General features: G+C 40.3%; 1 non-coding gene across 1 annotated transcript; it reads left to right on the forward strand.

The window, feature by feature from the left end:
• Positions 1–9,482: 9,482 nt before the first annotated feature.
• LOC136401636 (small nucleolar RNA SNORA33) lies at positions 9,483–9,611 on the forward strand. Its single transcript, XR_010750658.1, has one exon. It is a non-coding gene; the product is annotated as a small nucleolar RNA SNORA33 (small nucleolar RNA).
• Positions 9,612–9,819: the final 208 nt, after the last annotated feature.

Consider the following 9,819-nt stretch of genomic DNA (forward strand, 5'->3'; position numbering starts at 1 on the left):
GGGCTGCCCCGCTCCCAGGATTGAGAGGCAGCCCAGAGGGTCTCTCACAGCAGGATGGGTTGCCCAGAGAGTTGTGGGTCCACAGCCCCAGGACCGGAGCTTTAGCTGGAAGCCCCAGAGACTAGAGGAGGCGTAGGGACAGTATTTAGCTGAAAGAAGAGCTGGGTTACTGTTTGCAAGAGGGAGACAGAACTCTTAGACCCAAGCTCTGTCTTAAAGGTACCGCACAGAAAACCTCATTCACAGCCACTTACCCGGGATTTTGGGAGTGAGGAGCACCGAGAGTACTGGAGTTGTGAGAGGAGTGTATAGTCTCAGAAGCACAAGGAGAGACTATGGGGGACAGCCACCCTGACCCCTATACTGGGTTATTCCCCAGACCTAAAGTGGTCATTTTTCCTGAGAGAGTCAATGCCAGCAAAGGGAAGCAATTACCCTACCCAAGAGGCTCTCCTGCTCCAGTCAGTGCAAAAAGTTGCTTAGAAGCAGGAGGCACATCAGGGACACAGGTTTAGAGCACTGAGGTCTGGACTACACTGCTCCCCCCAAACTGCTGAGGGCCCTCCAAAGGGCGGGAGGGCCCAGCTGCAGCAGCGACTGTGGCAGCAGCCATGGCACTCAGCGGAACCCAGTGAGGTGGCCTGCATGGCAACAGAGGGGGCTGAGCTCAGCGGCTCATGCAGCAGCACTGGTGGGCATAGCCAGCGAGGTATCCCCTGTGCCTGTGGGAGCAGGGCTGGTGAGGTGGCCCACACACTCACAGGGAAGCCCAGCGAGGTGGCCTGCGAGCCCACGCACCTGGCAGTGCCAGTGCCTGAGTGCCCGAGGAGGCAGCAGCAGGCCAGCGGACAGATCACACCTCCAGAATAAAGAGGCCACACACACTGGCCAAGAGTAAATAAAAGCAAGCCTAGGAGTACAGCTGATATTTACAATGGCATTTGGTCCCAGAAGAAGCAGCCACAAATTCTGGATTGACTGTAGCTCCAAGAAGATTGCTAAGGGCCAGTCATAAGCAGTGACCCCCACTGGTCTGTGCCAGGTTCTGGCCAGGGAAGTCCAGGGCTGGCACATCCAGTGGTCATGTATGGAGAGCATGAGCACAGGACCTAAGAACCCTAGCTAGAGTATTATAAGAAAAGGCTCCTCACACCTGACCCAGCTAAGGCATAGAAAATGCTGACATAAATAGCAAAAAGAGCAGTAGCAGCAGACAAGTGACCCATAGCAGATTACAAATAACAGCTAAGGGCAACCCAAGATCTAGAAACAACGCAACTGAAAGCTGGAGGCAGACAACACCAGCCCTATACTCAGCTAGCTACACAAACAGCACATCCAAAGGAATAATCTATACACAGACAAAATAGGAAGACAGAGAAATGTAATTCAAATGAATCAACAAGAGAAATCCGCAGAAAAAGAACTGAATGAGACAGAAATAACCAAGATACCAGAAACAAAGTTTAAAATAATGATTGTTAGGATGCTCAAGTACCTTAGAGCAACAATGGATGGACATAATGAGCACCTAAATAAAGAGATAGCAAGCATCAAAAAGGACATTGAAATCATAAAAAAAGAATCAGACAGAAATGAAAACTACAATATTAAAAATGAAGACTACACTAGAAAGAATTAAAAGCAGGCTGGATGAAGCAGAGGATTGAATCAGTTATTTAGAGGACAAGATAAATGAAAGCATGGAAGCAGAGCAGCAAAAAGAAAGAGGATCAAAAAAGTCTGAGGAAACTCTAAGAGAGCTCTGTGACAACATGAAGAGAAACAACATCCACATCATAGGGGTTCCTGAAGTAGAAGAGAAAGAACAAGGGGTAGAGAACTGATTGAAGAAATTATAGCTGAAAACTTTCCTAAATTGATGAGGAAAAAGTCACCCAAGTTTAAGAAGCACAAAGAATCCCAAAAAGAGGAACCCAAAGAGACCTACACCAGGACACATCAGAATTAAAATACCAAAGTTAAGAGATAAAGAAAGAATACTAAAAGCTGTAAGAGAAAGGCAGTCAATCACCTACAAAGGAGCCCCCATAAGGATGACATCAGACTTTTCAACAAAAACAATTGAGGCCAGGAGAGAATGGCAAGAAATATTCAAAGTAATGTAAAACAACAGCCTGCAACCAAGACTTCTTTATCCAGCAAGGCTATCATTTAAAATTGAAAGAGAAATAAAAAGCTTCCCAGACAAAAAAATAAAAACAAAACAAAAAAAACCTCAAGGAATTCATTACAACCAAACCAGTGCTGCAAGAAATGTTAAGGGGCCTGTTATAAACAGAACAAAGGGGGGGGGGAATCTAGTAAAAGAGGAATGTCGATTTAAAGAATAAAATGGCAATAAACAACTACATATAAATAATAACCTTAAATGTAAATGGATTAAATGCTCCAATCAAAAGACATAGGGTAGCCTGACCAGGTGCTGGCACAGTGGATGGAGCGCTGGACTGGGATGTGGAGGACCCAGGTTCGAGACCCCGAGGTCACCAGCTTGAGCACGGGTTCATCAGGTTTGAGCAAAAGTTCACCAGCTTGGACCCAAGGTCGCTGGCTTGAGCAAGGGGTTACTCGGTCTGCTGAAGGCCTGTGGTCAAGGTACATATGAGAAAGCAATCAATGAACAACTAAGGCATCGCAACGAAAAACTAATGATTGATGCTTCTCATCTCTCTCCATTCCTGTCTGTCTGTTCCTATCTGTCCCTCTCTCTGACTCTCTCTCTGTCTCTGTAAAAAAAATAAAAATAAAAAAAAAAAAGACTTAAAAAAAAAAAGACATAGGGTAGCTGTGTGGATAAGAAAACAGGACCTGTACATATGCTGTCTACAAGAGACCTACCTCAAAACAAAAGATACACATAGACTGAAAGTAAAGGGATGGAAAAAAAATTTATGCAAATGGAAATTTTTTAAAAAGCTGGGGTAGCAATACTTATATCTGACAAAATAGTTCTTAAAACAAAGGTCACTACATAATGATAAAGGGAGCAATCCATTAAAAAGAGATAACCATTATAAATATCTATGCACCTAATATAGGAGCACCTAAATATATAAAGCAGAATTTGATGGACATAAAGGGCAAGATCAACAGCAATACTATAATAGTAGGGGATTTCAATACCCTACTAACATCAATGGATAGATCCTCAAGAAAGAAAATTAACAAAAACAAACAAACAAAAAAGCAAAACAGCAGCCTTAAAGGACACACTAGATCAACTGGAATTAATAGATATCTTCAAAACCTTTCACCTTAAAGCAAAAAATTATACATTTTTTTTCAAGTTCTCATGGTATATTCTCTAGAATATACCACGTCATGACAAAAAACAAGTCTTAATAAATTTAAGAAGACTGAAATCATATCAAGCATCTTTTCTGATCACAATGGCATGAAACTAGAAATCAACTACAATAGAAAAACTGAAAAACATTTAAACACTTGGAAATTAAATAACCTGTTATTAAATAACAAATGGCTTAACAATGAGATCAAGGAAGAAATCAAAAACTTTTTTGAAACAAATGAAAATGAACATACAACAACTCAAAATTTATGAGACACAGCAAAAGCAGTCCTGAGAGAGAAGTTTATAGCATTATAGGCATACGTTAAGAAGTAAGAAAAAACTCAAATAAACAACTTAACCCTGATCTAAAAGAACTAGAAAAAGAACAGCAAATAAAGCCCAGAAAAAGTAGAATAAGGGAAATAATAAAGATTGGAGTGGAAATAAATGTCATAGAGGTTAAAAAAACAATACAGAGGATCAATGAAACCAAGAGCTGGTTCTTTGGAAGGGTAAACAAGATTGATAAACCTTTAACCAGACTCACCAAGAAGAAAGAGAGGACTCAGATAAATAAAATTAGAAATGAGAGTGGAGAAGTAACAACTGACACAGCAGAAATACAAAGAACTATAAGAAAATACTATGAAGAACTGTATGCCAAAAAATTAGATAACCTAGGTAAAATGAACAAATTGCTTGAAATATATAATCTTTCAAAAATCAATCTGGAAGAATCAGAAAACCTAAACTGACCGATTACAACAAAAGAGATTGAAACAATTATCAAAAAAACTCCCAACAAACAAAAGCCCTGAGCCTGGTGGCTTCACTGGTGAATTCTACCAGATATTCAAAGAAGAACTAACTCCTATTCTTCTCAAGCTATTTCAAAAAATTCAAGAAGAAGAAAGACTTCCAAGCCCCTTTTATGAGGCAAGCATAATCCTCATTCCAAAACTAGGCAAAGAGAATACAAAGAAAGAAAACTATAGGCCTGTATCCCTGGTGAATTGAGATGCTAAAATTCTCAACAAAATATTAGCAAACTGGATCCAGAATACATGAAAAAAATCATACATCATGATCAAGTGGGATTTATTCTGGGAGGCAAGGTTGGTACAATATTTGCAAATCAATCAATGTGATTCATCACATAAACAAAACAAAGGAGAAAAATCACATGATAATATCAATAGATGCAAGAGAAAGCATTTGGTAAAATTCAGCACTCATTTATGATCAACCAAGTGAGAATACAGGGAACATACCTCAACATAATAAAGGCCATCTATGAGAAACCCACAGCCAACATCATAATCAATGGGCAAAAATAAAATCAATCCCCTTAACATCAGGAACAAGGCAGGGGTGCCCCCTTTCACCACTCTTATTCAACATAGTTCTGGAAGCCAAAGAAGAAGAAATAAAAGGCATACAAATGGGAAAAGAAGAAGTAAAACTATCATTATTTGCAGACGATATGCTACTGTATATAGAAAACCCTGAAATTTCAGTCAAAAACTACTAGACCTGATAAATGAATTCAGCAAGGTGGCAAGATATAAAATTAATATTCAGAAATCAGAGGCATTTTTATACACCAACAAGGAACTATCTGAATGAGAAATTAAGAAAACAATTCCTTTCACTGTTGCAATAACAACAAAAAAAATGAAGTACCTAGGAATAAATTTAACCAAGGAGGTTAAAGACATGTACTTGGAAAATTATAAAACATTGATTAAAAAAAAATCAAGGAAGGTACAAACAAGTGGAAGCATATACCGTGTTCATGGCTAGGAAGAATAAACATTATTAAATGTCTATATTACCCCCAAAATTTATAAATTCAATGCAATTCCTATTAAAATACCAATGGCATACTTCAAAGATATAGAATATTCCAAAATTATATGGAACCATAAAAGAACATAAATAGCCTCAGCAATCTTGAAAAGGAAGAATAAAGAGAGAGGTATCACACTTCCTGATATCAACTTATACTACAAGGCCATTGTACTCAAGACAGCCTGGTACTGGCATAAGAATAGGCATATAGATCAATGGAACAGAACAGAGAACCCAGAAATAAACCCACACCACTATGGACAATTGATATTTGACAAAGGAGGTAAGAGCATACAATGGAGTAAAGACTGTCTCTTTAACAAATGGTGTTGGGAAAATTGAACAGCTACCTGAAAAAAAAATGAAACTAGACCACCAACTTACACCATTCACAAAAATAAACTCAAAATGGATAAAAGACTTAAATGTAAGCTTTGAAACCATAAGCATCTTAGAAGAAAACGCAGACAGTAAGCTCTTCAAAGTCTCTCGCAGCAATATACTTGCTGATTTATCTCCACGGGGAAGTGAAATAAAGGACAAGGTGAACAAATGGGACTATATCAAATTAAAACGCTCTTACACAGCTAAAGACAATATGAACAAAATAAAAAGACAAACCACACAATGGGAGAACATATTCGACAATATGTCTGATAAGGGGTTAATAACCAAAATTTATAAAGAACTTGTAAAACTCAACACCAGGAAGATAAACAGTCCAATCAAAAAATGGTAAAAGAAATGAATAGACACTTCTCCAAAGAGGACATACAGATGGCCAATAGGCAGATGAAAAAATGCTCAACATCACTAATCATTAGAGAAATGCTAATTAAAACCACAATGAGACACCACCTCACACCAGTGAGAATGGCGCTCATCAACAAAACACAGAATAAGTGCTGGCGAGGATGTGGAGAAAAGGGAACCCTTCTGCACTGCTGGTGGGAATGCAGACTGGTGCAGCCACTGTGGAAAACAGTATGGAGATTCCTCAAAAAATTAAAAATGGAACTGCCTTTTGACCCAACCATCCCACTTTTAGGAATATATCCTAAGAACACCAAATCACTGATAACTGGTTCAAAAGGAGAAATGCACCTCTTTGTTTATGGCAGCATTGTTTACAATAGCCACGATCTGGAAACAGCCCAAGTGTCCGTCAGTGGAAGAGTGGATTAAAAAGCAGTGGTACATATATACAATGGAATACTATGGGGCCATGAAAAAGAAGGAAATCTTACCTTTTGGGACAACAGGGATAGACCTGGAAACTGTTATGCTAAGTGAAATAAGCCAGGCAGAGAAAGAAAAATATCATATGATTTCATTTGAGGAATCCAATGAACAATATGACCTGAGGAACGGAATAGAGGCAGAGGTGGGATTAAAGGACCAGAGGGAAAGCAGACAGAGGAAAAGGGGATGAGAGGATGGGATCAGAGAAAGGAAAGAGATTAGTGAGATTATATATACATAACACAGCGTTATGGAGAGCAGGAAAGCAAATCCTGGAGGGAAGCAGGGAAAGCACTGGGGGGAGGGGGACAAGAGAGATGTCATGGGGAACATGGGGGTGGGAGGGGAGATATATTTAGGGGGACACTTGAATCTATGTAAACAGAATAAGTTAAAATCAATAAAAATTTACAAAAAGATTTAAAAAAAAATAATGAGGTAGATCTACATGCACTAATTTAGAAAGATATCTAAACTATATTGTCAAGTAAAAACAAACAAACAAACAAACAATCAAACAATCAATTAAGCCTGACCAGGCAGTGGCTCAGTGGATAGAACATCGGACTGGGATGTTGAGGACCCAGATTTGAAACCCCGAGGTCACTAGCTTGAGCGCAGTCTCATCCAGCTTGAGCACGTAGGGTCGCTGGCTTGAGCGTGGGATCATAGACATGACCGCATGGTCACTGGCTTGAAGCCCAAGGTTGCTGGCTTGAGCAAGAGGTCACTCACTCTGCTGTAGCCCCTGGGTAAAGGCACATATCAGAAAGTAATCGATGAACAAATGAGGTGTCAATGAAGAATTGATGCTTCTCATCTCCCTTCCTATCTGTCTGTTCCTATCTGTCCTTCTTTCTCTCTCTCTCTCTCTCTGTCTCTGTCACACACACACAAAAAAAACAAGAAACAATCAAGCTACAGAAGAGTATAGCATATTTATTTTGAATTTAAACAAATTAGATGTATATGAGTATGTGTGTGTGTGTGTGTGTGTGTGTGTGGTGTGTGTGTGTATACAAAACATTTTCTGAATGAACCCAAGAAAATGCGTTAATGTTCGTTGCCTCTGGGAGTCAGAGGAGAGGATAGCAGAGACTTGTTTTTCACTTTTGCTCACCTATACAGGGAAATTTTCAGCCACGGGCATGATTTACAGTTATAATTTAAAAGTGAATTTAAGTAGAAAATATGGGACTATGGGACAGCTGTGTTAGGTTGCGGGCTGGTTTTACCAGCTGCAAGCACTTCGCTTGATTAGTGTGTGAGCACGTGGCAGAGGCACGTGTGCATAGCCTAGATAAGGCTATGGGTGCTTGTGCTCAGGGGAATTGTGGTTGCATGATTGCCTGCCTGCCACCAAGAGGGCCTTTTCGCTGTTTGTTTGCCTGAGAGGTGGTTTCCCCTGCCTGTGTGCTTGTCCGCCATTGTGAGACTTTACTAACTAGAAAGGCCAGCCCCTTCCAGCTCCACAGTTTCTTTACCATCTTCCCGAAACCAATTGAACCTACTTGGCCTCGGCCACTGACATTACAAAGACTAATTCAGCAAAGTCATAGAAAACATCTTCCACATCCCCATGTCCCAAGTTACTTGTGTCACTAGGATATTTAGTGACTTACAGTCAATACGCTCTCATTGGTTTAAGCAGCAAAGGAAATGTTATGAGATGCTGGATGACCCACAGCACTGCGGGCGTGGGCAGTAGGTGCTGGAACAGACTCACCTAGGCCACAGGGCTGTGATGAGAGGCCACTCCAAGCACTGTCCCAGGCCCAGACCAGCACCTAGACTCAGCCTCATGGAACTCATTCCAAACCAAGTCTTGCTCAGGTAACTCTGACCTGTGGGATCTAAATCACAAGTCTGTCTTTAGCAGCAAGGAGGCTAGAAAATATAAAGATTTTTTAAAAGTTTTTTTTCCTTGAGAAAGCAAGATTCACCCTGTGGGAGGAGATGCAATTTAATAGATGGGGGCAGGTATAGATGACAGATGTCACCGCATAGTTCTGTAAGTTAACTTCCCTGGGATTCTACTTGATGAAACTTATTTTATCAGAGAAAAAAATTTATTCCAAATGTGTGCTTACATGAGGTTGAAGATGAATGAGAGCAGTGACCTGGGCTGTCCCTCAGCTAATCATTTACCAATTAAGTGTGGGAAGCTTTTCTGGCAGAAATGACTAGAATTTCAATGGCTGGTAGAATCCAAGTCAATCCTGGATTTACATGGTTTTCTCTGAGTTCTAGTATAGTAACAATAGCGACTATTTAATTCATGTTTATTGTATGTCAGGCACTATGCCAGGGCCTTTATATATGAAAAAGAGGAAAGGAAAACTGCTTTTAAAAAATATAACTGTGGTCTGACCAGGCAGTGGCGCAGTGGATAGAGCGTCAGACTGGGATGTGGAGAACCCAAGTTTGAGACCTTGAGGTCGCCAGCTTGAGCGCGGGCTCATCTGGTTTGAGCAAAATCTCACCAGCTTGGACCCAAGGTTGCTGGCTCGAGCAAGAGGTTACTCGGTCTGCTGTAGCCCCACGGTCAAGGCACATATGAGAAAGCAATCAATGAACAACTAAGGTGTCGCAACGAAAAACTGATAATTGATGTTTCTCATCTCTCTCCATTCCTGTCTGTCTGTCCCTATCTATCCCTCTCTCTGACTCTCTCTCTCTGTCTCTGTAAAAAAAGAAAAGAAAGAAAGAAAGAAAGAAAGAAAGAAAGAAAGAAAGAAAGAAAGAAAGAAAGAAAGAAAGAAAGAAAGAAAGAAAGAAAGAAAGATATAACTGTGGCTACCCTACACCCTATTGTATCTTTCTGGGCTCAACCAGAGGGAGAGACCAGCAGGAGATCACTTTAAGAGATTTATGACAGAGGATTGGCTGCACAGTTGTGGGGCTGGCAAGGCAGGTCTCAGCCCCAGAAGGCAGGCCATCCAGAAGGGCAGGCTGGGACGGACTGATGCTGCCACACACAGGTGTAATGTCATCTCCAGAGAAACCTCAGTTTTGCCCTTAAACTTTTCACATGATTGAATCAACATAATCTTTACAAAATCAACTGATTATGAAGCCGGCCAGTGAATCTGCTTACCTGAGAGTGTTTCTGCAGATATATAGAGAAGTGGGCAATAGTAAAGCCATGTGATTAGCCTTAAAGACATGAACATCGCTAAGGCCTCTGAAAATGTCTATAAGAAAAAAAAATCAACCAGTTCTGGACTTTAATTACATCCACAAAATACCTTCACAGCAACACCTATATTAGTGTTTGAATGACTGCCAAGATAAGCTAATATATAACACTGACCAGCACACGTACCTACTGCCAATCATCTAGAAAAACATAGAGGACATTTTTTTTTAAACTATACGTTTACATAGAAAGTCACAGAGGTAGAAGGGCT

Source organism: Saccopteryx leptura, chromosome 3 (assembly GCF_036850995.1).
Source record: "Saccopteryx leptura isolate mSacLep1 chromosome 3, mSacLep1_pri_phased_curated, whole genome shotgun sequence".
Classification (NCBI taxonomy): domain Eukaryota; kingdom Metazoa; phylum Chordata; class Mammalia; order Chiroptera; family Emballonuridae; genus Saccopteryx; species Saccopteryx leptura.